General features: G+C 39.3%; 1 protein-coding gene across 5 annotated transcripts in view; it reads right to left on the bottom strand.

Moving 5' to 3' along the window:
• Window positions 1–26,781, bottom strand: part of DNAJC6 (DnaJ heat shock protein family (Hsp40) member C6) — a 164,578-nt gene that overhangs the window by 100,715 nt on the left and 37,082 nt on the right. The window lies entirely within an intron of this gene.

Below are 26,781 nucleotides of genomic sequence, written 5' to 3'. Positions count from 1 at the left end.
CACATCAATGTTCATAGCTGCTCAATTCACTATAGCCAGATTGTGAAACCAACCCAGATGCCCTTCAGTTGATGAATGGATAAAGAAACTGTGGCATATATATACAATGGAATATTACTCCGCCATGAGGAATGACAAAATTATGGCATTCGCAGGCAAATGGATGAAATTGGAGGGTATCATGCTAAGTGAGATAAGCCAATCTCAAAAAACTGAAGGACGAATGATCTCGCTGATAAGCGGATGAGGACATACGGGGGTGGGGGGTAGGAGGGGTTAGTGTTAGGGTTAGGGTTAGGTTTAGGGTTAGGGATAAGGAGGGTGGTAAGAATGAGGAAGAAAGGACTGTATAGAGGGAAAAGAGGGGTGGGAGGGGAGGGGGGAAGGGGAAAAATAACAAAATGAATCAAACAACATTGCCCTATGTAAATTTATGATTTTTAATTAAAATTAAAAATTAAAAAAAAAAAAAGAGTGCTGTATCATAGATCTCCAGTCCTTCTGGGGAGCCCTAAACTCCCTGACCAGTGATTTTCACATCTGATGACGGTGTGGTGTGACCTGCATCAGAATCAGAGTTAATACTCACTACTCAAGCAACTTGAGTAGTGGCAGGAAAATTTAATAGAATTTAAATATAAATGTTTTACTTTCAATTTTCCAAATCTGTGAGATTGAGCTATTTTACTTCGCTGAACTAATAACTCTTAAACTCTAGTAACAAAATCTTTTCCAATAACATTTTTAAATAATATTTTTCTGCATTCTTTTTTTTTTGGGGGGGGGGTGCTGGGGATCAAATCAAGGGCCTTGTGCTTACAAGGCAAGCACTCTACCAACTGAGCTATCTCCCCAGCCCCCACATTCTGTTTAATTCATAACTGATCCATAGGAAGCATAAATACCTAATGTCCATTTGTTACATTTCTTGACAAATGCTGGATCTATAATTACTGAATTAAGAGAATTTAGAGAAGAACATTTCAGAAAAGCATAAGTTATTATTTTAAAAAAGAACACTCTTGGGGGGCTGGGGAGATAGCTCAGTTGGTAAAGTGCTTACCTCATGTGCACACCTGGGTTCAATTCCCAGCACCACCAAAAAAAAAAAAAAAGAAAAAAAAAAAAAAAACACTCTTGGTTATTTTTCCTCAACTTAAGAGTTGCAGGCATGTTGTTGGAAGAAATTATAGATGAGACATATGCCTTTGTATTTTTGGATATCTATCTCCCAATTTTGCAAATTTAAAGAAAAACATGAATGGGCTATGAATACCATTTTATTTTTTAAATTTACATTTAATTTAATACAAACAAAATGAATCAGAATGACTATAATTTTACAAAACCAGGATATAAAACATTCTAAAAATACAGGCAGGAAAATATAATAACGAGATTAATTTACAACAGTCTAAAAATAAGAGTTTGGGACCTAAATTGGAATATGCACCAATTTTAACATTAAAATAACTTTACTATACTAAAGATCAAATTCATAAAGAGTTCACTTCTCCATGAAGATCTCACTGTCCTACTCTATAAAATAAGCATAATAAAATACTATCATACGGTTGAAGTAATAATTAAATTGCTACCTAAAGGTACACGTAACAAATGTTCTCTCTCATCATTATTATTATTGGCCTGTCTTGGGTGCATCTCTAAACTCAGTGTCTGGCAGTCCTAGTTCCTCCCATGAGAGAAGTTTAAAAAGACTAAGTGTTATTATTTTTTCTACGAGAATGCTAATGGAAAGTTATCTATGTGATTATGCATGAGAACTTGGGTTTGAAAGGGAGATGGCACTGGTAAAACCCAAGGTGAACATTTAGAGCCTAACTCTCCTGTTTTTCCAAGATCAAGTCTGCTACATAATTTATCTCAAGAATGCCATTATCACATATGGCCCAGAGGCAAAGAATTGGATGCCCTCTTTAGGGGAGAGTATTCTTTCCTTTTATCTTTTCTATTGCTGACTTCACTTGCTTTTATTAATTCAGTGAAGACGGTCCACACTGTGGAATCTTCAGGAGCCAGGCTCTCTGCCTCCACATCCACTTCATGCTCCTTCTCCCCACCCCAAATGCTCTCCTGTCACAGCAAATGCCACCAAAAGAGGAGCATGTGCCATGACCCATCTAGGACTTTGATCTATGCTTTTTCTACTTCAAGGACATACAATGCACTGAAAAAGACTCGGGTTCTGGAACCATATTGCTTCTGATTGAGTCCTAGGTCCACTGACTCTCAGCTTAATATTTTGGGCAAGTTACTTAACCTCTCTGCCTCATTTTCTCCCCTATAAAATGAGCATACTAATAATGCCATAATAACAAGATTGAAATGAGAATTAAATTAACTGAACATATAAGAAGTGATTCAAAAATACTACTTATAATTACTACTGTATTATTCTATTTTTACACATGAATAAATCACTTTTTCAAAAATGTGATTTTTCTATCTTTAAAATTAAGCTAAAATCTGCCTTGCCTAACAAATGTTGTTGTTACTGTATACAATAAAATAAAAATAATTTGTATAATTGAAAGTGATTTTTGTGCTTGACTATTTAAACATTTGCATGCATGTCTTTCTTATTGGATTTGGATTCATAAAAGAAAAATCCAAGTTTTTCTCATTTTTGTCTCCATGAAACCCAAAAGAAAACTTTACTCTCATCAAATAATGAGTAAATATCTATTGACTTAATAAATTAATGAATAAACAAAAATGTCGTACTATCACCTAGTCCAGTGACTTCCTTAAAAGACAAAATAAATAACCCCACCTGCTGGGGCCTACTAGTAAACAGTAAAATAAACTTAACAGTTCATGATCATAAGTTCACAAAAAACAAAATAGTTTAGAAAACAGTTTTTGAAACACGGTAAGATATCATTTCTTTACTGTTTGGGGTGTGTGGGTGTGGCTCTGTGTGTGTGTGTGTGTGTGTGTGTGTGTGTGTGTGTGTGTGTTTCTGTTCTGTATTTCTCACTGGGGATTCTAATTATAAATGTATGAATTTCTGTGTTAGAGCAAAACCGCTGTTCCTGAGAGCCCCTAGTTTTCCTATATGTAAATGACCTACATGCTGTGATACTTGAATTCATTTGCACAACTAGACAACAAAGAGTTTTGACTAATCAGACAGTAAATGAGGGCAGAGCGTCTACAGTGTTCCCTCTGTTGCAAAATTTATTATGATCAGGTATCTAAAACATATTCCTTCAATTTTCTGCTTTAACTAATATAAATCAACTAATTGTATTGAAAGTTAATTTGACAACATGCCTTAGAGTCATAATTCAGGTTATCTCTTTACTATATAAGGCCTGTAGGCACAGATAGTGCAAGCCACTAAAACTGGAGAACAACAGGGTACATCTGCCTCCCAAAAATGTTTTGTATGTCCTGTACTGAAAAAAAAAAAAAAATTAGCTTAGATATATTCACAGAAAACAAACAGGCTCCAATTTGAGTGCCATAATTCACCTTCACTTCCCAACCTATGAGCCCATACTACCTCGCTCACTCCCACTGTCACTCAGCCTTTGCAGGCATCTGAGTTGTGATCTCACCTAAAGCTGAAGCTATAAAAGCTGAAGGAGCAACATCACCACGAGAGATGCCAAAAGTCACATCTTCAGGTTACAGTCTAGAAAGGGGAATGAACTTAAAATCTTACCTTGACTCTGCTCATAATCAGCAGGGTGATCTCAATTAATTCTTATTCTCTTGGCAGTAAAATTGAAAGTACTAAGTTACATGATTCTCCCTAGCTCTCCTATTTCCTATCTTTCTTACAACTTTAGTTGTCATTTCCCCCTTTCTCCTCCAAATGATGTCCAGAGGGAAAAACCACAATCCTTCAAGTGTTCCGGTTTGCTGTGTCCCAGTTAGTCAAGGTTTTACTGCAGAAACGCACGCATAAATAATAGCAGCTGTCAAGAGTTACACATAAAGCAACACACAAGAGAGAAGAGGAGGTATGCTGGAAAAAAGTTGAATGAGCTGACAATATTTAACAGGAGAATATCTGAACTATTCCTATATTGTTACTTAGGAGTGGGAATGTCTTAGGAATGGTGCCTGATGGAGGGGCTGGGTCTCCTAGAAGGTAGACAAATTTTCCAGATAGGGCATATTTTTAAAGATAACTCAGTATCCTGAAACCTGTACTTCCTTGAAGCTCCAGTAGTAATGAAAATAACTGTCACTGATGGAATACTTACCATTTACTAGGTACCTTACATACCTTAATTCTCACTTTCTCAATAACACTGCAGAAGTGTTCTTATGTTAAGGAAAACTTGGAGAAGTACCTAAGGTTACATAGCTGTCAGCTAGGATTTAAACTCCTGTCTTTCTGATCATGCTTTGGCCACTTCACATGGTTAAAGAGGCAGTTCCACTGATCAAAGTGAAAGCTAGAAAACATTTGGATCATTCCTTTGCTCTGATCTGCCTTACCAATAAGTGTGGTCAGTGAAAAATGGTCTGGGAACCTTAAGGGAATTGCCCTCCCTCTACTACTCACATGGCAGGTGCTGTTCAGTGAAGCCTGAAGTTGTCAATCAATATAGCTACCCAATAGGTAGTCTTGTTTTTTAAACAACATGCTCAAAGAACATTTTATGTTGTATTCCTAAATACTGATAATTGGCTACCCTTTGGACTAGTTTGAAGTTACTAGGAAGAAAAAAATAATCTTTATTTTCATTAGAAACAAGCTCCCAGCTGGACATGGTAGAACAAGCCTATATAAGTTTTCTATAAATCTGGTCATCCCTCATAACCACATTCCCTTTCTACACAGCAGAGGAGACTACCTGTCCTCCCTCCCAGGAAGAATCTAATAAAATAAGATACATGAAAGCACATAATAAACACTATAGGCTCACTCAAATATTGCATTTTATCAAACCTAAAAAACCTTTCATTTTGAATTGCAACACTAAGAAAGAAAAATATGCTGATAAAAGTATGACACACTATCAAGCTGAATATGCCTCAAGATTTCATAAATGTTACATGTAAATGCTGTTTTTCAGGATTGATATAGCAAATTTCATTATAGTTTGACTATACGTTAGTGTAATAATATATTTGTCAATTTATCATTCAGGTACTTTGGGTAGCTCTGGTAGGTACAGACAATATTCATCATGTTTTGCCAGGATTAGCACAGTGCCTGCTAAGCAGAAAGCATCTGCTAATTGAATGAAAATACAATAAATTATTTGGGGCTATCTAGCCTACAGAAAAATTCACTCTGGGGTGTCTTTAATGAACTTAAAACAGCATAGTTCCATTTGCTAACACTGACTTACCCTTGACTTTTGTCATGGTGTAACAATGTCACACCTACATCACCACTTCAAGAGCAGCTCAGGGGAACACTTGTCCTTTTCATGTCATCTTATAAGTAGGGAAACCTCACTTATCCAGTGGATAAACAATGATAGACTATCATACACTGGCTCTATACCCAATTGCTCTCAGTCTTGGAGAAAAGAGACTAAAATTTTTTTGTGGTAAGTAGTTTTCTTAAGTCAGGTGCAAACCAACACTGAAGTGAAAGTTTCCCCTTGGTCCTGGATGTTCCCTTTTGGCCCTGAACTTTTACGAAATCCTTAAAATTCTGAATGCTTACTCTTTGTAACTGATTGTACCCAATAAGGTGCTCTGCCTTCTTAAGTATGTGGAACATGTGGAAGATTCTCTGTGATAGTGATACAGAAGGCTCAAGTGACCATCCCAAGCACAGGAAGAACCAATTCTTGGGGTGCTGAGTCTCCAAGCAGAGTCTCCAGAGCACCAAACCACTGCTGTCCACTTAACCACATCTAAACTAAACTCCTGGACTTTTCATATATTTACCCATGCAAAGGTGAAAGGTCTTATGATAAGAATTACCATGCCCATTTCATACACAAAAGAGACCAAAGCCCTGGAATGCAGCTGAATTTGGCCTAAGCAGTGATTGGCAGTGATCCACAATATTCCTCTCCATATTCAATTTTATTAGTGCTCCTTTAGCCAGGCACATGATCGTATAGTATAAAAAATATACTTTTCATTCTCTTTTCATGCCTTAGATCTGCTACACCTGCAAATTTTCTACAATCTGCTAGACACATATATGGGACTAAATCATAGCCATTGCAATATACGCAGAAATGATATGAGCAATTTCTGGTGTGTATCCTTGTAAAGGAGGGTGGATGGTTTGCCCTTCTTCCAATTCTTTCCCCTTTCTTCTGGTTGGAATATGGAGCTTCATCGGGTACCTCAGACCATGAGGTAATCTTGAGGATTAAAATCTTTCACAATGAAGCAAAAATATATATATATATATGTATATAAGAACAATATATATATATATTTATATATATATGAACAATATATATATATATATGAACAATAAACTAGAGCGAGCCATGGCAACCCTGGACTGATAATCTCCATCCACATTACTTAACGGGGAAGAGAGAAACAAACCACTCTGTTGTTAACCACTGTTATTTGGCTTTTTTCTGTTATGTGCAGCCAAACTAATCCTAAGATATCCTGTATAATCTAACCACTGGATTTCAACATTTATTTATTACAATGTGGGAATTACATGTCCATGTGGTCATAGAAAAGTTATATAACTTCTCTAAGTTGGTTACCTCATCAATAAAATAGTCGCATCTAATAGAGGAGCTATTAAAATTGCAAGGCATAAAGAATATAAAGAGTTTAGCGTGATGCCTGGCATATAGTGAGGGTTTAGTGAGTGTTATCTAGTTTGTTATTGCTTGTCATTGCCCTTCAGTCAATACACAGCAGACCTCAAAGCTGCTGATCTCCCCAATTCACCCCATGGTCCACTCAGGGCAGACCCAGCCCAGAGATCTGGAGCCACATTATGTCATCAGTGAGGTAGAGATGCCCCTTGTTTTGGGTGTACTTCTCTTTCTTGGATCTGCCTACAAAATTCAGTGCAGTCTAGTGCACTTTAAGCCATCAAAGTTGATACAAAGTTAAAGCACACTGTCAGTGTTTCTGACAGAGTGGTTCTGAGACTATTTTCTTCAATATGATCAGGTGAGAGAATCTGACCTATTTTCCATTTAGGGCTAAAAGTAAATAAGGAATTTAGGTGATGAGTAGAGGCATCTTTCTTCTATTATTTTGCCTCACTTTCTATTATGGAAAATTTCAAACATACAAAAGCAGAGAAAATTATATGATGGACCCCTTTCATACCCATAGCTCAGCATCAATGATTACCAAGTTATGGCCAATCGTGTTATATATATATATATAGACCCCTGCCTCCCCGCACCGCACCCAATGGTGCTAGGATCAAACCCAGGGTCCTGAACATGTTAGCCAAGCACTCTATCACTGAGGTGCACCCTCAGCCCTCCCTAATTACTCTGAAGCAAATTGCAGACTTCATAGCATCCCATCATTAAACATCTCAATATGTAGCACTTCAGTTTTGGAGAAATAACTATCACATTTAAGTAACACTAGAAGCAGAGGAGGATGCATTTCACTTGTTTGCTGAGAAACTACAGCTACCCCCAGTTCCTTTTCATCAGTCCATCAGAGGACCTGCATACCTTTCCATTTGTTCATTTCCAGTGGAAAAGATGCAACATCCATTCAGCTTCCTAGTCCCCACAAACCTCTCCTTTTCAAGCACTCAGTGTAATCTTAGGCCTTACTGCCTAAGAAATCTGAAAATCACCATGGGATTTAGGTTTGCCAGAATAGGAGAAATTTATAGAATTTTGAAGTAAGGCGTCGTAGAGGATAGAGTATCCCTTTCAATCTGTGGATAAGAAAATTGAGCCATAAAAGTGAACAAATTGATTCACATTTGAGCTTTCTAAAATGCAAATCCAATTATGGGACTCGGCTGCTTCAAACCACTTAAGGGTCTCCTATTGCCTTCAGTCTAAGGTATTTAACATAGCATATCCCTAACACTCTAGGGCCAGCAACTTTCCCCTGGAGACTCAGCTCTCACCACTTCTTTCCCCAACCTCAGTCTCTAAGTCCAGACATAGGACTCCTCTGAGCCCCTGCCTGGTCGAGCCCAGGCTGCCCTTCAGATATCTGCATCAACAGCACTTGCCCCAGGAACTGCCAAAGTTCTTAACCAGGTTTGATACAATTCCATGAGGTCCCATAGAACATGTATATCTTCTAACTTAGCACTTATAACACTCTGCACCAAAATTGCCTGTTCACATGCACAACTTCCCACACCAGGCAGCAAGCTCCATGATGGCAAGACCATGTTTGGTCCCGCATGCCTGACAGAGTGCAGACACCTGAGGAAGACTGAATGAACGAATGAACAACTACCGCCACTGGGAAGAACCAGGGAAGGACCTATGGGAAAGGGCTCTGTGTACAGCTTAACCCCAAGTGAAAGTCAGCCATTGTGTTTATTACTGATCAAGGCCAAAGAGCTATGTGTAGGGGACTGTTTTTCAGACAAGTTCAGGTCAAATGTCTCAGCATTCCATCACAATACAAATATGAATTCTCCCGATAAAGTTTTCATGTACTGTAATTTCCTATTTCTGCTGGATTGCAGAAGACAGATTTGTAGCCTTTTGAAATAATTTTAGTTTGAAACGTTTGACCTAAGTAGGAGATTTACACCCTCCAGACCATTTTTCTGAAAGACATATGGATTCTCACTTTAAAAGAATATTTTCTTTAGGCCTCATACTGTTTATGAATGATAGGAGAGGTTTTTCATCTTTGCCTCTAAAATTGCTATACCCGTGTGGTACAGACTTAGGGAAACCAAGTATTGGGGGAAAATAAGAGATTTTCCAAAGGAAGTAGAAGCTTGCAAATTATAGAAATGAAACATCCAAGTCATAGTGAATATGTTTTAAACAGATTAGGATAGAGATAATGATGGCACTGCTTTCCTATTACTTTTAAAGCTTTGGTTGAAGACTGGACAGCATGGTGGTTTTGGTTCCCAACTCCAGAAGGATTTACTAAGTGTTACCAAAGAGACAGTTCTCTTACTCTTCTTCCCATAGCAAGTTTCAGTGGGAAGCAATCTAGTAAGGGGAAAAAAAATAGCAAACTACTAATTCAGTAAAACTTAAATAGACAACCAAATCTATTAGACCTTTCTCATTGCAGTAGTTAAAACCATGATTTTGGAGACAGATTTTGAGTTTCTAGCCTGAATGTCTGAACCTGGGCAAAATACAGAACTTCTTCAAGCCTTTATTTTCTCATTTCTAAATTGAGGTCTTACTCCACTTATCAGTTGTACATATTAAAGTATCTAGGGCAGGTGTCCTAGTTCGTTTTGTGTTTCTATAACAAAATAACTGCAGCTAGATACTTCACAAAGTAAAGAAGTTTATTTGGCTCATGATTTTGGGGGCTGGAAAGACCAAACAGCATAGTCCTGGACACCTGGTAAGGGCCCCCTAGCTGCATCACAACATAGCAGAGAAGTAGAAAGGGAGCCAGACATGCATAGAAAGGGCATGAATGTGAAAAAGAAACAATGTCTAGGAAGGGGTCACACTTGCTCTTTATAACACCTCTCTCTCTCAGGTACCAATCCACTCTTATGACCCACTCCCATGAAACAGCACTATCCATGCATGAACGTCAAGACCCTGCAACCTGATTTCCTTCCACTAGGCTTCGCCACCTCAACACTGTCACACCAGAGACCAATTTTTCCAGCACATGGACCTTTGGGGGACCAACCACATCCCAACATAGCAGTAGGTACAGTATACATTTATTCTTTTATCAACCAAGAGCAGTACTTCCTGTTTCTGGGAAATTGTCCTCCTCTGTGGCTGGAGTCGGAGCTATCATTGCCCAGGGGTGGCACCTGAGACCACACTAGCTCAACCATGGCCTTTTCAGGGAACTGTTCTACTTAAACTAGAGACAGTGAGTCTGAGTATTTCCCCAGAGCAAGTATGACACACAGGAGAGCTGGAGTCATACTTCCTGACACAGGGAGATAAGCGATCTGAGAAAATGGCATTGCCAAAGAGAGAGAAGTAAGGAGAGGAAGGGAGGTGGAGAGGACAACGCGTAAGTCTAGGAACTCAGGAAGCCCACTGCCCCCCACCTTTTTCACAGTTACAAGATCTCCCTTCCACAACTCAGTTAGTTTACATTGCTTCTCATCAGGGGGAGCCAAAGGAAGCCACTCAGCACAAGGCCTGCCTCCTCCTTCCATGCACTGAAGTTACTATTTGCTCACATAATTAAATTGTCACTCCCACCCCTACTTCCCTGTTACACATTAGGATGCCTAAATAAAAGCTTAATTAAAAATTCAGTAAAAATAGGGTTGGATTGTGACTCAGTGGAAAAGCACTTGCCTCCCACGTGTGAGGCCCTGGGTTCAATTCTCAGCACCACATAGAAATAACAAAATAAAGGTTCAACAACAACTAAAAAATTTTTTTTTAAAAATTAATAAAAATACTAAGGTTTTTGCTGTCACTTAGAATCTTTATCCATTCAATTATTATTATTATTATTATTATTTTTTTTTTTTTTTTTTTTTTTTTTTGCAGTGCTGGGATCGAACTCAGGGACTTGTGCTGGCAATGCAAGTATTCTACCGACTGAGCTATTTCCCCAGCCCTCAACTATACTTTCTTTATGTTTCAAGTTATCGCTAACATTTACATCATATTCTGGTCCACAGAGAATTTCCACAAAGCATAGCACTAAACAAGGGAAATATAATGCAAGCCACAAATGTAAGTCATGAATGTCATTTTAAAATTTATAGTGGTCACATTAAAAAAGAAAGGGAAACAAACAATTAGTTTTTACAACACATTTATTTAACTGAATTGGCATAATGTATTGGTTTCAATAAAATTTTTTCATATTATGTATTTTAAATTTGTTGCATGTTTTACACTTACAGTACATTTCAAATCAACTAGCCACATTTCAAATGCTCAGCAGTCACTTAAAGCTACTACTATATTACCCAGAACAGATATCATATGTTTTAATCTGCACATATCTAAGAAAACTGAAGCTTTTGTAAATATATATGAGAAAACTAAAACTCAAAGAAATAAGTAATTTTTTTCATAGTCAACACCTAATTAGGACAAAGTACAGACCTAAATTTTAGCTTCTGACCTCCACATTTTATGGTCCTTACTTCACTATGCTGTCTGTACAATAGGAAGGATGTTCAACATGATCCTGAAATTCAGCTAGATAGATCAAATAAACAATGACATGGCCTCACCCATAAAATAAGAAGGTTGGACAGGCTAGGTGGTCTACAGGTCCAAGGATTGTATTTTATGATTGAACACTCAGGTCATAAAGTCTGCTAATGGGACAGAGTTTAACAAATAATATCTAAACTCACACATCTCTAGGATTCATGAATGGCATTAATGGAATCAGCAACAGATAGATGTGTTCCCTCCACACACATTCTTCTCTAACAAGTTATCGTTTTGTTCACAAAATAATGTATATGTGCATGTGCATGTGTGCACACACGTACATGGTTCCTGGCTCCCTTAACTCTTTTTATTTCGTAAATGACTAGAACAACAGGCATATCATTATTAAAGTACTTGGTTGGCCCTAAGGAGATCCAAGATGGCAGACTAGAGGGAGGTTGTATTCCTTATCAGTCCATAACTCGGGTTTCATGCAGAGGAGATCTTTCTTGGTGAGGCAGTTTTTTGCTGCTTATCGATCACCTGGTGTTTACCCATTTGTCTACTGTGATCACCTACAGTGTGCCAGCATATCAACTACTTTTTGAATGCAGATTGCTCACTGACTGGCACCTATCATCCATCATTTTCCTGCCACTTGCCTGTCCATCACCTGCCTTTCACCTACCATCACCCAAGGCCCAAGTTCACCTACCAATCATCTGCCAGTAGCCACCAAACCAACTGCAGACCGCCTGTGGATCACCTGCTACCTGCTATTGCCTGGAAGTCCACTGTCACAGTACCTGCAGGTTTGACTACACTTGGCTGCTGCCATTTTCAGACAAGAGCCAGGACCTGTAGGACCCCCAGCCGGACTAAACAAGCCCAGTCTCCAGGACTACTCGGCCCAACCAACCACTCCCTGCCTCCAGGACCCCCAGACTGACAGTCAATGCCCCACCTCCAGGACCCTTCAACCAGACCAACCACATCCTGCCTCCAGGAGCCCCCACCCACCACACCCAAATCCCAAGCTGCAGCTCCCCATTTGCCAACACATTTGGAAGCCAGAGCACCCATCTTGGATTATCCTGGAAGCTATATCTCCCATCTTTAGGTGGGGCAAACCCCATCCTGAGATGCCTGCTGGTGACTGGAAGCTCAGCGTCAGGTACCTCTCATATATCAGGCTACTAAAGACTGGGACATTTGAATACTATATGACTCATAGTGTACATTTTTAATTTTCTTTTTCTTTTTTTCCCTCCTTTTTAAAAATTTTTAAGTTTTTATTTCTTCACTTTTTTAATCTATTTTCCTTTTGTTTACCTGTTCCCTCAGAGTCTCTTTCTCCCTTTTCTCATGCTAACAACCAACTTCTTTTGATTACACTTTCACTCCTACTGCAATCTAGAACTTCTATATACTCTTTTATTATCCGATTAAAAGCTGTATCTTACACCCCTCCCCATCCTGTTTGTCCTACATTAGAAACTACAGATCTTATTGCAAATCTATTTGTTATATTGTAGAAAATAATTGAACTCATTCTGTTTATTATGACAACATTGTTAACATCTTCATAGGGGCTATTTGGTCCAGGGCTACATACTGTCTATACTGGGCAATGGTAATATTGATCTCCTCATTAAAGAAAAAAATTTTGGAAAACTACAGGGTCACTATAAGCCTATGGGGGAAAACTGCAATATCCCAGATCTGCACTGCTAGATGAGAAGATATGTGAACAACATGAAAAAGCAAGGGAAGAAAATGATCCAAACAAACCTAATTTCTGTATTAATAGAATCCAGTGACAGCATGGTAGAAGAAATGTCAGAAAAGGACATCAGATTATACATGATTAAAATGCTTCATGAAGCAAAGGATGAGATAAAATACCAAATGCAGGCAACAAATGATCACTCCAATAAGCAGTTGAAAGAGCAACTGCAGGAAGCAAAAGATCATTTCAACAAAGAGATAGAGAGTCTCAAAAAAAAAAAAAATGAAGGAAACAATAAACCAAATAAAAAACTCAATGGAAAGCATCACCAACAGACTAGATCATTTGGAAGACAAAACCTCAGACAATGAAGACAAAATATTTAATCTTGAAAATAAAGTTGACCAGAGAAGATGGTAAGAAATCATGAACGGAATCTCCAAGAACTATGAAACATCATGAAAAGACCAAATTTAAGAATTATTGGATTGAGGAAGGCACAGAGATACAAACCAAAGGAATGAACAACCTATTCAATGAAATAATAGCAGAAAATTTCCCAAACCTGAAGAATGAAATGGAAAATCAAATACAAGAGGTTTACAGAACACCAAATGCACAAAATCACAACAGATCCACACCAAGGTACATTATACTGAAAATGCCTAACATACAAAATAAAGATAGGATTTTGAAGACTGCACGAGAAGTGAATCAGATTACACATAGGGGGAAACATATACCGATATCAGTAGATTTCTCAGTCCAGACCCTGAAAGCTAGAAGGGCCTGGAACAACATATTTCAAGCTCTGAAAGAACATGGTTGCCAACCAAGAATCCTATACTCAGCAAAACTAACCTTCAGATTTGAAGATGAAATAAAATCCTTTCATGATAAACAAAAGTTAAAAGAATTTACAAATAGAAAGCCTGCACTACAGGATATTCTCAGCAAAATATTCCATGAGGAAGAAATGAAAAACAACAATGTAGGTCAGCAAAGGGAGGAACTACCTTAGAGAAAAACCACTCAAAGGAGAAACCAAGTCAAGTTAAAAACCAAAAATAAGCCCAAATGATGGGAATTCAAATCATATCTCAATAAAACCCTGAATGTTAATGGCCTAAACTCATCACTCAAAGGACACAGACTGGCAGAATGGATTAAAAAGAAAGACCCAACAATATGCTGCCTGCAAGAGACACATAGGTAAGGACATCCACAGACTAAAGGTGAAAGGATGGGAAAAAACCTACAATGCACACAGACTCAGTAAAAAAGTGGGGGTTTCCATCCTTATATCAGATAAAGTGGACTTCAAGCCACAGTCAGGATAAAGAAGGACATTTCATACTGCTAAGGGAACCATAAATCAGGAAGACATAATGATCATAAATATTTATGCCCCAAACAATGGTGCATCCAGGTACATCAAACAAATCCTTCTCAATTCCAGGAATCAATAGACCACAACACAATAATTCTGGGTGACTTTAACACACTGCTGTCACCACTGGATAGATCTTACAAACAAAAACTAAAAAAGAAACCACAGAACTCAATAACACAATCAATAACCTAGACTTAATAGACATATATAGAATATTCATCCATCAACGAACAAATTCACTTTCTTCTCAGCAGCACATGAAACCTTCTCGAAAACAGACTATATGTTATGCCACAAAGCAGCCCTTAGCAAATGCAAAAACTAGAGCTACTGCCTTGTGTTCTATCAGATCATAATGGAATGAAATTAGAACTCAACGACAAAATAAAAAACAGGAATTACTCCAACACCTGGAGACTAAATAATATACTATTGAATGAAACATGGAAAACAGAAAACATCAGAGAAGAGAGAAAAAAATTCTTAGAGGTAATGAGAACGACGGATACAACATATCAAAATCTCTGGGACACTATGAAAGTGGTACTAAGAGGAAAATTTATTGCCTGGAGTGCATTCGAGAAAAGAATAAAAAATCAACAACTAAATGACCTAAGCTCAAAGCCCTAGAAAAAAAGAACAGAACAACACCAAAAGTAGTAGAAGACAGGAAATAATTAAATCAGAGCTGAAATCAATGAAATTAAACAAAAGAAACAATGCAAATATTGACAAAAACAAAAACTTGTTTCTTTGAAAAAGTAACAAAATAGACAAACCCTTAGCCACACTAACAAAAAGAAGGAGAAAGAAAACTCAAATTACTAAAATTCGTGATGAAAAGGGAAATATCAAGACAGACACCACTAATACGTAACATAATGAGAAGCTACTTTGAAATCTATACTCCAACAAAATAGAAAATAACGAAGACATGGACAATTTCTAGAGGACATATGCTCCTCCCAACTGAACCAGGAGGACATACACAATTTAACAGATCAATATCAAGCAATGAAATAGAAGAAGCCATCAAAAGCCTACCATCCAAGAAAAGCCCAGGACCAGACAGATTCTCAGATGAGTTCTACAAGACCTTCAAAGAAGAACTCATTCCAATACTTCTCAAAGTATTCCAGGAAATAGAAAAGGAGGGAACCCTTCCCAAACTTATCTATGAAGCTAATATCAGCCTCATACACAAACCAGGCAAAGACACATCAAGGAAAGATTTTAGACCAATATCTCTGATGAATACAGACACAAAATTCTTAACAAAATCCTGGCAAATCCATACAAAAACATTAAGAAGATATGGTACCATAATCAAGTGGGGTTCATCCCAGGGATGCAAGGTAGGCTCAACATCCAGAAATCAATAAATGTAATTCATCACATTAATAGACTAAAGTTAAGAGTCATATGATTATTTCAATTGATGCAGAGAAAGCATTCGACAATATGCAACACCCCTTCATTCTAAAAACACTAGAAAAGTAGGGTCAGTAGGAACATAACTGAACATTGTAAAGGCTATTTATGCTAAGCCCATGGCCAACATCATTCTTAATGGAGAAAAAGTGAAACCATTCCCTTTAAAAAAAGGAGTAAGACAGAGATGCCCTCCTTCACCACTTCTATCAACATCATCTTGGAAATACTAGCCAGAGGAATTAGACAGACTAGAGATATGTAAGGGTTACAAATAGGAAAAGAGGAACTCAAGCTGTCACTATTTGCTAATGACATGATTCTCTATTAGGGATCACAAAAACTCCACCAGAAAGCTTCTAGACCTCATAAAGAATTCAGCAAAATAGCAGGCTATACAATTCAACATGCATAAAACTAAGGCATTTTTATTCATAAGCATTGAAACATCTGAAAGGGAATGAGGAAAACAACTCCATTTGCAATCGCCTCACAAAAAAATAAAATACTTGGAATCAATCTAACCCAAGAGGTGAAAGGTCTCTACAATGAAAACTACAAACATTTGAAGAAAGAAATTGGGGAAGACCTTAGAAGATGGAAAGATCTCCCATGTTCTTGGATAGGCATTATTAATATTATCAAATGGCCATACTTCCAAAGGCGCTATACAATTCCAACTAAAATTAAACACAATTCCAACTAAAATTCCTGTGACATTTCTCATAAAAACAGAAAAGCAATCATGAAATTCATCTGGAAGGACAAAAGACTCAGAATAGCCAAGCAATCCTGGGCCGAAAGAGAGATGCAGGGGGTATCACTATACCAGAACTTAAACTTTACTATAGAGCAACAGTAACAAAAACAGCATAGTACTGGCACCAAAACAGACAGGTAGATCAATGGTACAGGATAGAAGACACGGAGACATACCCACATAAGTACAGTAACCGCAGACTACACAAGGGTGCCAAAAACTTACAATGGAGGAAAGATAGCCTCTTCAACAAATGGTGCTGGGAAAACTGGAAATCCATATGCAGTACAATGAAATTATACCCCTATCTCCCACTCTGTACAAAACTCAACTCAAAATGGATCAAGGATCTGGGAATTAGACCTGCGACCCTTCACCCAATAGAAGAAAAGTAGGCCAGAGTCTCCTTTGTGTTGGCTAGGACCAGACTTCCTTAACAAGACCCCCATAGCACAAGAAATAAAAGCAAGAATCAATAAATGGGATAGATTCAAACAAAAAAACTTTTTCTCAGCACAGGAAACAATCAATAATGTGAAAAGAGAGCCTAAAAAGTGGGAGAAAATCTTTTCCACACATACTTCAGAAAAAGCTCTAATCTCCAAAGTTATAAAGAACTTAAAAACTTTACATCCAAAATACAAAGAACCCAATCAGTAAATGGGCTAAGGAAAAGGGCAGACACTTCACAGAAGAAGATATACAGGTAGGTGATCAACAAATATAAGTAAAAGTGCTCATCACCCCTAGTAATTAGAGAAATGTAAATTAAAACCACCCCTAAGATTTCATCTAACTCCAATTAGAATGGCTATTATCAAGAAACACATACATTGCTGGTGGAGTTGCAAAATGGTGCAGCCACTCTGGAAAGCAGTATGGAGATTCCTCAGAAAGCTTGGAATGGATCCACCATTTGACCCAGCTATCTCACTCCTGGGTTTATACCCAAAGGATTTAAAATCAGCATACTACAGTGATGCAGCCACATCAATATTCACAGCAGCTCAATTCACAATAGCTACACTGTAGAACTAACATAGATGTCCTTCAATTGATGAATGGATAAAGAAGCTGTGGTATATATACACAATGGAATATTACTTGGCCATAAAGAAGAATAAAATTATAGCATTTGGTGGTAAATGGATGAAGTTGGAAAATATGCTAAGTGAAATACGTCAAGCCCAAAAAACAAAGGCTGAATGTTTTCTCTGATAAGTGGATGATGATAAATAATGAAGGGAGGTGGTGGAGGGAAGAGAAGAATGAAGGAACTTGGATGGTGTAGAGGAAAATGGGGTTGGAGAGGGTGGGGGAAAGATAGCAGAATGAAACAGTATTACCCTAAGTATATTTATGATTACATGAATGGTGTGAATCTACATTATGTACAACCATAGAAAAGAAAAGTTGTACCCCATTGTGGACAATGAATCAAAATGCAGTCTGTAAAATAAAAATTTTTAATAAATAAAGAAAAGAATGTAGCTCAGTGGTAAAGCACACCTGAGTTCAATCCCCAGTAGTACAACCACACATAAAAAGAATTAATACCAATTGTGAGCTTACAGTTGGTACTTAATAAATGCTTCTTGGAGGTTTCAAGATGGCGGCCTAGAGGGTGGCTGCATTTCATGTTGCTCCAGGACTCAGGATTCAAAAGAGGAGTATGAGCGCTTGGGACCAACTCAAAGCAGGCGGGTGACTCTCACCCCTTGGGAAGGCGTCCCGGATGGGACGGTGGTCCCGGAACGAAGGAAACTTTGTGAAGTAGAACTGCTGGCGAGACGCCCCTCCCCCCGCTGGAGCAGTGAACTTGGACAACTGGGAGCGCCGTAAAGGAGGACGCTCGGCACAGCGCTGGGACTCGGAGCAACCACTGGGGCTCCGGCGGCTGCCCAGGGGAGGAGTGGCGAGGAGAGCTGTGTGGACTCAGGACACAGGGGCCTGCCCTGAGGAGGAGGAGGAGGAGCGTGGCCACTTGGATTCGGAGTGACTGCACCGGAGCTACAGGCGGTTGCCAGAGGAGAAGCCGCGCAGCGAGCTGTTTGGACTCAGAACGACGCTTCTGAACACCGGGGCCTGCCCTGAGGACGAGGAGGAGGAAGAGCAGCACGGCCGCTTGGATTCGGGGTGACTACACCAGAGCTACAGGCGGTTGCCAGAGCAGGGGCTGCGTGGCGAGCTGTTTGGACTCAGACCACTTCTGAACCCCGGGGCCTGCCCGGAGGAGTAGGAGGAGGACGAGGAGGAGCGCGGCGGGTCGTGTGGACTCGCAGTGACTGCATTAGCGCTCCAGGCGGCTGCTCAGAGGAGAAGGCGAGTGGTGAGTTGTTTGGACTTAAAGTGACAGCTCCTGAACACAGGGGGGCTGCCTGGAGGAGAAGCGTGGTGGGACGCTTGGTCTTGAGTGGCCGCACCAGAGCTCCGGGCGGTTGCCCAGAGGACCCGTGCTGCGGGTCACGTGGACTCAGAGCCACTCAGAGCGACTGCTCCTGAACACCCGGGGGGTTATCTGGAGAAGGAGGAGGAACGGGGAGGGTCACTTCAACTCGGAGTGATTGATTGCCCAGGGCTATGGGTGGTTGGTGGAGGTGGAGGCACGCAGTGAGTTTCTTGGACTCCTAGTGACCGCACCGGAATACTGGGCGGCTGTCTGGAGGAAGAGGCGTGTGGCGGGTCTCTGGGATTCAGAGCGATTGTACAGGACCCCAGGTGGCTGCTCAGAGGAGGGGCCACATAGCCAGGCGATTAGGTGCAGAGCAGGGTCCCAGGATCTAGGAGGCTTCTTGGTGGAAGAGCCGCACAGAGACAGGCTTAGGGCGGAGCGAAGGTTCCAGGCCTGCGGGCAGATTCTCTGAGGAAGGGCAGCCTAAGGAGAGTCATCTGCAAAGGGTGAGGCTCCCAGGCCCAGGAGGTAGGGCCGGGCCCCTGGGAACTTTGCAGAGGAAGGCAGCCCAGCCCAGGCGGTAGCTGTAAATTGAGGGGAACCTCTAGGAGGGAACTGACCAGCGACACCTCCCCACCGGGTGAGTCTTCCCTGCCGGGTGAGGTTTCCCCACAAGGACGGTAAAACCAGAGACTCAGGCCCAAACAGGCCTTGCCTCAGCCCACAGCCTAGGTCCCTTTTAGATGACCATTGGTCAACAAGTGGAGGCACCTCTGCCCACTAGCAGGGATTATACCCCACCTGAAGGCCACCACTCCTAGAGAGGCAGCTTCCTTGTGGAGCACCGCATTGTCAACTTCCTCCAAGACTTCAGCCTACTGAAGGCTAAGGGGGGATATATATAGAAATCTTCAGGGACATTGTAAGTCAATAGAGGAAATCTGCAATATCTCAGCGATCCACTGATACCTGAACAATATGAGAAAACAAGGAAAGAAAATGCTGCAAACAAATCTAGATGTTACATCAATAAAACCCAATGACAGCATGGCAGAAGAAATGACAGAAAAGGAGTTCAGAATGTACATAATTAAAATGATCAGAGAAGCAAACGATGAGATGAAAGAGCAAATGCAAGCATTGATTGATCGCACCAATCGACAGTTAAAGAGCAAATACAGGAAGCAAAAGATCATTTCAATAAAGAGTTAGAGATATTGAAAAAAAACCAAACACAAATCCTTGACATGAAGGAAACAATAAACCAAATTAAGAACTCCATAGAAAGCAACACCAATAGGATAGAACACCTGGAAGACACAACATCAGACATTGAAGACAAATATTTAACCTTGAAAACAAAGTTGAACAAACAGAGAAGATGGTAAGAAATCATGAACAGAATCTACAAGAACTATGGGATATCATAAAAAGGCCAAATTTAAGAATTATTGGGATTGAGGAAGGCCTAGAAAAACAAGCCAAAGGAATGAACAATTTATTCAATGAAATAATATCAGAAAATTTCCCAAATCTGAAGAATGAAATGGAAAATCAAGTTCAAGAGGCTTATAGGACTCCAAATACACAAAATTACAACAGACCCACACCAAGGCACATTATAATGAAAATAATGAACATACAAAATAAAGACAGAATTTTAAAGGCTGTGAGAGAAAAGAACCAAATTACATTCAGGGGGAAACCAATACGGATATCAGCAGATTTTTCAATCCAGACCCTAAAAGCTAGAAGGGCCTGGAACAACATTTTTCAAGCTCTGAAAGAAAATGGATGCCAACCAAGAATCTTATACCCAGCAAAACTTACCTTCAAATTTGATGATGAAATAAAATCCTTCCATGATAAACAAAAGCTAAAAGAATTTACAAAAGAAAGCCAGCATTACAGAACATTCTCAGCAAAATATTCCATGAGGAAGAGATGAAAAACAAAGAAGCAAATCAGCAAAGGGAGGAATTATCCTAAAGGAATTGTCAAATAAAGGAGGAAACAAGTTGTGTCAAAAAAATAAATAAATAAAATTTAAAAATGAACCAAATGACCGGGAAACCAAATCATATCTCTATAATAACCCTGAATGTTAATGGCCTGAATTCATCAATCAAAAGACATAGACTGGCAGATTGGATTAAAAAGAAAGATCCAACAATATGTTGCCTGCAAGAGACTCATCTCATAGAAAAAGATACCCATAGACTAAAGGTGAAAGGATGGGGAAAAACATACCATGCACATGGACTCAGCAAAAAAGCTGGAGTATCCATCCTCATTTCCGATAATGTGGACTTCAAGCCAAAGTTAGTCAGAAGGGATAAAGAAGGTGATTTCATACTGCTTAAGGGAAGCATAAATCAGCAAGATATAACAATCATAAACATCTATGCCCCAAACAGTGGCTCATCCATGTATGTCAAACAAATCCTTCTCAATTTCAGAAACCAAATAGACCATAACACAATAATACTAGGTGATTTTAACACACCTCTCTCACCACTGGACAGATCTTCCAGACAAAAATTGAACCAAGAAACCATAGATCTCAATAACACAATCAATAATTTAGACTTAACGGACATTTATAGAATATACCATCCAACCAAGAGTGAATACACTTTCTTCTCAGCAGCACATGGATCCTTCTCTAAAATAGACCATATATTATGCCACAAAGCTAATGTTAGCAAATACAAGAAGATAGAGACACTAGCATGTATTCTATCAGATCATAAGGGATTGAAGTTAGAAATAAATGAAAGAGTAAAACACAAAAACTATTCCAACATCTGGAGATTAAACAATATGCTATTATATGATGAATGGATAACAGAAGATATTAGGAAAGAAATTAAAAAATTCTTAGAGGCAAATGAGAACAAAGAAACATCATATCAAAATCTCTGGGACACTATGAAAGCAGTACTTAGAGAGAAATTATTTCATGGAGCGCATTAATAAAAGAAGTAAACTCAACAAATAAACGACCTAACACTACAGATCAAAGCCCTAGAAAAGAAGAACAGAACAGCACCAAAGTAGTAGAAGACAGGAAATAGTTAAACTCAGAGCTGAAATCAATGAAATGAAACAAAGAAACAGTACAAAAAATTGACAAAATAAATAGTTGGTTCTTCGAAAAAATAACAAAATTGATAAACCTTTAGCCACACTAACAAAGAGAAGACGAGAGAAAACCCAAATCACTAAAATTCAGAATGAACAAGGAAATATCACAACAGACAAGATTGAAATACAAAACATAATTAGAAGCTATTTGAAAATCTATACTCCAACAAAATAGAAAATTTTGAAGTGCAATCAACAGGTTTCTAGAGACATATGAATTGCCTAAACTGAACAAGGAGGACATAAACAATTTAAATAGACCAATTTCAAGTACTGAAATAGAAGAAGTCATCAAAAGCCTACCAACAAAGAAAAGTCCGGGACCAGATGGGTTCTCAGCCGAGTTCTACAAAACCTTTAAAGAAGAGCTCATTCCAATACTTCTCAAAGTATTCCATAAAATAGAAGAGGAGGGAACCCTCCCAAACTCATTCTATGAAGCCAATATCACCCTGATACCTAAACCAGACAGAGGACTCATCAAGGAAAGAAAATTTCAGATCAATATCCTTAATGAACATCGATGCAAAATTCTCAACAAAATTTAGACAATCGCATACAAAACATATTAAAAAGATAGTGCACCATGATCAAGTTGGTTTCATCCCAGGGATGCAAGGTTGGTTTCAACATCAGGAAATCAATAACGTTAATTCACCACATTAATAGACTTAAAGTCAAGAATCACATGATTATTTCAATAGATGCAGAAAAAGCATTTGATAAAATACAGCACCCCTTCATGCCTCAAAACACTAGAAAAAATAGGGATAGTGGGAACATTCCTTAACATTGTAAAGGCCATTTATGCTAAGCCCATGGCTAATATCATTCTAAATGGTGAAAAACTGAAGCATTCCCCCTAAAAACTGGAACAAGGCAGGGATGCCCTCTTTCACCACTTCTATTCAACATCATTCTTGAGACTCTGGCCAGAGCAATTAGACAAACCAAAGAAATTAAAGGGATACGAATTGGGAAAGAAGAACTCAAACTATCCCTGTTCGCTGATGACATGATTATATATTTAGAGGAACCTGGAAATTCCACCAGAAAACTCTTAGAACTCATAAGTGAATTCAGTAAAGTAGCAGGTTACAAGATCAATGCCCATAAATCCAACGCATTTTTTATACATAAGTGATGAATCTTCAGAAAGAGAAATTAGGAAAACTACCCCATTCACAATAGCCTCGAAAAAAATAAAATACTTGGGAATCAATCTCACAAAAGAGGTGAAAGACCTCTACAATGAGAACTATACAACACAAAAACAGCATGGTATTGGTACCAAAATAGACAGGTAGATCAATGGTACAGAATAGAGGACACGGACACAAACCCAAATAATACAATTTTCTCATACTAGACAAAGGGGCCAAAAATAGGCAATGGAGAAAAGATAGCCTCTTCAACAAATGGTGCTGGGAGAATTGGAAATCCATATGCAACAGAATGAAACTAAACCCATATCTCTCACCATGCACGAAACTAAACTCAAAGTGGATTAAGGACCTCGGAATCAGACTAGAGACCCTGCAGATTATAGAAGAAAAAGTAGGTCCAAATCCTCACCTTGTTGGTCTAGGATCAGACTTCCTTAACAGGACTCCCATAGCACAAGAAATAAAGCTAGAATCAACACTGGGATAGATTCAAACTAAAAGCTTTTTCTCAGCAAAGGAAACTATCAGCAATGCGAAGAAAGAGCCTACAGAATGGGAGAATATCTTTGCCAATCATACTTCAGATAGAGCACTAATCTCCAGAATCTATAAAGAACTCAAAAAACTTTACTCCAAGAATTCAAATAATCCAGTCGACAAATGGGCTAAGGAAATGAATAGACACTTCACAGAAGAAGATCTACAAGCAATCAACACAACATATGGAAAAATGTTCAACATCTCTAGTAATAAGAGAAATGCAAATCAAAACCACCCTAAGATTCCATCTCACCCCAATTCGAATGGCGATTACCAAGAATACGAGCAACAACAGGTGTTGGCGAGGATGTGGGGAGAAAGGTACACTCATACATTGCTGGTGGGGCTGCAAATTAGTGCAGCCACTCTGGAAAGCAGTGTGGAGATTCCTTAGAAACTTGGAATGGACCCTCCGTTTGACCCCAGCTATCCCACTCCTTGGCCTATACCCAAAGGACTTAAAATCAGCATACTACAGAGACACAGCCACATCAATGTTCATAGCTGCTCAATTCACAATAGCCAGACTGTGGAAAAAACCTAGATGCCCTTCAATTGATGAGTGGTAAAGAAACTGTGGTATATTATACAATGGAATATTACTCAGCCATAAGAATGATAAAATTATGGCATTTGCAGGCAAATGGATGAAATTGGAGAATATCATGCTAAGTGAGATAAGCCAATCTCAAAAGCCAAAGGACGAATGATATCGCTAATAAGTGGAGGATGACACATAATGGGGGGGAGGGAAGGGTTAGTGTTAGGGTTAGAGTTAGGGTTAGGGAGGGGGGCAAGTATGGAGGAAGGAAGTACTGTATAGAGGGTAAAGAGGGGTGGGAGGGGTGGGGGGAAGGGAAAAAATAACAGAATGAATCAAACAACATTACTCTATGTAAATTTATGATTACACAAATGTATGCCTTTACGCCATGTACAAACAGAGAAACAACATGTATCCCATTTGTTTACAATAAAAAAATAAATAAATAAAAAATAAAAAATAAATAAATGCTTCTTAGTAGATGAATAAATAGGAAGAAACATGTTTTACCCTACGCCAATATTTCTCAGTGTAGTACTAGATCTTCTATAATAAATAAAAACACTTGAAATTCACATTAAAAATATTGATTGGAGGCGAGGGTTGTAGCTCAGTGATAGAGCGCTTGCCTAGCACATGTGAGGCCACTGGGTTCAATCCTCAGCACCACATAAATAGAAACAAATAAAATAAAGGTATAAAAATACATATGAAAATATAAATAAAAAAGTACTTGACCTTTTGTACATGATTTCTGAAGCCATAAAGGTGAAGGAATAGCTCTGTTATGATGATGGGTACTTTAAGCCTCAAAGCAAACTCTCTCTCTCTCTCTGACCTCCTGCCCTCCTTTCACTGGCTCCTTTTGCTTCCCAAGGCAGGCCATACAAACCAGGAATTTCCCTTCCCCAAGGTAGGTCACAGAAAATTAAAAAAAAAAAAAAAAAAAAGAACCACCTTCTAATCTTCCCGGCCTTTTTGTCTTGGGGTTGACCATGAAGAAATTCTCTGACCTCCCTTGATAGGAGGTCTGACAGAAGGTCATAAGATGCCCATTTCAGATGAGGTCCTGCCCCCTACCCAAAAGAAAGGAATGGTGCACAGGACAGACCGTGTGGTTTCCCCACTCTGGCTATCAGTGGTCTATCGTACCCTCTTATCCAATCACATTTCTACACTATGGAGTCTCCATAAAAATCGAAAAGGGCAGGGTTTGTGGAATTCTGGGCAGCTGAACATATGGAAGCTTACAGGTAAACAAGAACTCATCTATGTCCCAGGAAGCCAGCAAATCCCGATGCCATTGGAATGGAAGACTGCGCCCAGAACCCTCTCAGAAGTCCCCCTGCATACCTCTTCATCTGGTGTTTTATACATTTCCTTTAATATATTCTTTATAATAAACCAGTAAATGGGTTTCCCTGAGTTCTGTGAGGTGCTCTAGCAAACTGACCAAGCCTAAAGAGGTAGTTATGAGAACCCCAATTTACAGATGGATGGCGAGAAGTCTGGAGGCTGAACGTATGGCTGGTGCCTGAAGCGAAGGACCATAACCTGATGCTACCTCCAAGTAAATAGTGTCAGAATTGAATTGCGAGCTGCTGTCTGTTGCAAAACTGGTTGCTTGCTTACTGGTGGGAGGAATCACACACACACCACACACACACCACCACACACACCCCAACACATTGGGAATCATGGAAGTAATCTGTGCATAGAACAGCACAGGAGGATAATAAGGGAAACTCCGTTGGTTTTCCCATTAGTATCTTCATATCTCCCAAAATTCCTATTTGAAGACCTAGCCTCCAGCGTGATGGTATTTGGAGATAGGGCCTTTGGGACACAATCAGGTTTAATGTCATTACATAGGGCCCACATGATAGAATCAGGTTCTTAGAAGAGGTAGAGAGCTGGGCATGGTGGCACATGCCTGTAATCTCAGTGGCTCAGGAGGCAAGGCAGGATGATCACAAGTTCAAAGCCAGTCTCAGCAACTTAGTGAGACTCTAACTCACTTAGTGAGACCCTGTCTCTTTATATATACAAAGGGTTGGGAAATGTAGCTCATGGTTAAGCACCCTTATATTCAATCCCTGGTACAAAAATAAAGAAAAGAAAAGAGAAGGAGAAGAAGAGACTGAATCTGTCAGCATCTTGCTCTTGATCTTCCTATTCTCAAAAATGATGGGAAATAAGTGTCCATTGTTTAAGCCCCTCAGTCCTTGGTATTTTGTTCCAGCAGCTTGTGCTGACTAAGACAAGGAAGAAGATCTACTGTACTAGTTGCAAACCTAGGCCTAAGAGCTCTAGGGATGTCTGTGCTTTCTTGGCTCTTTTCCTTCTCCAAGAGAATAAGGCCAAACTAGTCTGTGGTGTGGAAGACCACATGGGGGAGTTGGTCCTGACATCTCAGCTAATGCCCCAGACACATGAGGGAGCCCCACTGGCAACAGTTGAGCT

Source organism: Sciurus vulgaris (assembly GCF_902686455.1).
Source record: "Sciurus vulgaris genome assembly, chromosome: 1".
Taxonomy (NCBI): domain Eukaryota; kingdom Metazoa; phylum Chordata; class Mammalia; order Rodentia; family Sciuridae; genus Sciurus; species Sciurus vulgaris.
Note: the sequence above shows the minus strand (reverse complement) of the source record. Positions and strands in the feature narration are given on the sequence as shown.